The sequence below is a fragment of the Saccopteryx bilineata genome, chromosome 11, assembly GCF_036850765.1.
Source record: "Saccopteryx bilineata isolate mSacBil1 chromosome 11, mSacBil1_pri_phased_curated, whole genome shotgun sequence".
Taxonomy (NCBI): domain Eukaryota; kingdom Metazoa; phylum Chordata; class Mammalia; order Chiroptera; family Emballonuridae; genus Saccopteryx; species Saccopteryx bilineata.
In genome coordinates this window covers 80,988,131-80,990,208 of record NC_089500.1, presented here as the reverse complement: position 1 = coordinate 80,990,208, position 2,078 = coordinate 80,988,131, and the positions used below count along the sequence as shown (strand labels likewise).

Below are 2,078 nucleotides of genomic sequence, written 5' to 3'. Positions count from 1 at the left end.
TGAACATCCACCACATCCAGAAATTTAGTGGTTCAAAAATTCAAGCACCTCATAAAAGCTAAGTTACAATAGTTTAAAATGCAGTAGCAAGGGTAGGGTGGGTGGTGCAATGGACAAAGCATCTGGCAATGGATCAGAAGATTCCAGGTTCAAGTCCTGACTGGCGCAAGGTCACACTTCTGTTACTTTTTCTGGGGAGGTGGGATGGGGTGGTTTTATGTGACACACATGTATAAAAAAAATCCTTCTGGAACTCTTTTGTTTGGAGGAGGTCCTCATAAAACCTGAATTGTAACTTTTGCTTGATCGCCACACACCTGAGAAGGATCGAGGAACGGTGAGCCAGGGTAGAAAAGGAAACACACGCGGACCAAGACCGTCTTCTACAGCAGCCCATTTTGCAGGAAGATGTCTCCGTTTGAGAACGCTTGCCTCTTTGATGATGATACTCTCTAGTCTAGAGAACGAACAGAACCCTCAGGGGATACTGCTGGATTTTCACCGGTGTTCCGCGGTCCCAGTCCACCGCGAGACGAACCACAGCGACGTCATGACAGACGCGGGAGGGAACCGTGGGATGGAGCGCAGAGCGCACGGGGGTCCCGGTCAGGTTTCAAGCACCACGAGCCAGGGGATGCAGCGCGTGAGCGATGAGACCTTCACACGGTGGCCGGGACGACCTGGACCTGGTGTCGATCAAGTGACACGAAGGTTTGGAGGCGCCAGAGCTTTGTCAGGGGGATTCTTCCCTCCTCCACTGTTCTCTCTCCTCCTTTCCCAGCTGGGAAGCCTCTCCTCCCGCCGTCCGTGACAAAATGCACTTGCTTAGTCCTGGCTCCGCGTTAACAATATTGACTTTCTTTGTGTCCTAAGTCCACAGACACAGTGACCGGTGCAAACACGCACGTCCGCTCATAAAAGAAACAATGGAAAGAAAGAAAAAAAGCGTACAGCACGTGGGGAATTAGCTCAAGTGGTAGAGCGCTCGCTTAGCATGCGAGAGGTAGTGGGATCGACGCCCACATTCTCCAGGTTTTACTACCCGGACCCCGGTTCCCTAGGTGACAAGCTCAGATCTTCTGACCCACAGAAGAAAAGGAGAGAAAGGGGGGCGTTTTGAACGCAGCAGTGATTCGGCCACTTTTTTGGATTGTTGACCTGTGGGCGTGATCCTAAGTCCTGTATAGACAGATCTCCCATTTTGTAATTCGTTTTCTGTTTCTCCAGGGGAGTGGTGATCCCACAAGGGTGAGGTCTATTCAGTTGCTATTTTTCTCCGTGCAACTTGGCCTGGAATTTGACACAGTCCCGCAAAGTGCAAAATGCATAAATAACCCAGATTCAAACCTCAAGCAGGATGAACCCAAAGAAATCCACAACCAGGTGTATCACAATCAAACTGTAAACATTAAAGAAAAGGGAAAAAAAATCCTGAAAGCTGCCCGTGGAAAATGCAAGGAAAACTGCATTGGTTAAAAATTGAGTCATTTTCAAGTAGGGTCCACTGTGCTCTTTAAAAGCTGGAAACTGATAACGTAACGGTACTTGGAAAGGAATGCTTTCTATTTTACTTGTAGTGTTAACTCTTGTGGCAGGATGCCCTCTTAGCGCAGTAGGCAGCGCGTCAGTCTCATAATCTGAAGGTCCTGAGTTCGAGCCTCAGAGAGGGCACGGTTCTTTTGTCACACTCCGCCCCCACATTTTCTCGCACGGGAAAAAAATAACTTTTGGACTTGCTTAGACTTCCCAGAGCTTTGATTCAAATGATTGGAGAAGAAAGTCACATGACACCAGAAACCATGAGCTACACCTGTTTGGGCTCTTCTTTACCTCTCAGGGAAAAAGCAAGGAAATAGCTCTTTCAACTACGTGTTCTGAAGGTCGCCCAACCGCACTGCACGGGTGAACCGAGTGTAAAATCATTCTTTTTTTTTTTTTTTAATCATCCAACAAGTATTTCTGGAGCACACACTTTATTTAAGGGACTGTTTTGGGTGTAGTGGTTATAGAGTGAATACAACGCCAAAATTCCCTCCTTCATGGAACTACATCACATTTGGAGAGAGGTGGATAAATAG

General features: G+C 47.5%; 1 non-coding gene across 1 annotated transcript; it reads left to right on the top strand.

Annotated features, from left to right (window-relative positions):
- The first annotated feature begins 1,598 nt into the window (after positions 1-1,598).
- On the top strand, positions 1,599-1,671 carry TRNAM-CAU (transfer RNA methionine (anticodon CAU)). Its single transcript has one exon. It is a non-coding gene; the product is annotated as a tRNA-Met (tRNA).
- Positions 1,672-2,078: the final 407 nt, after the last annotated feature.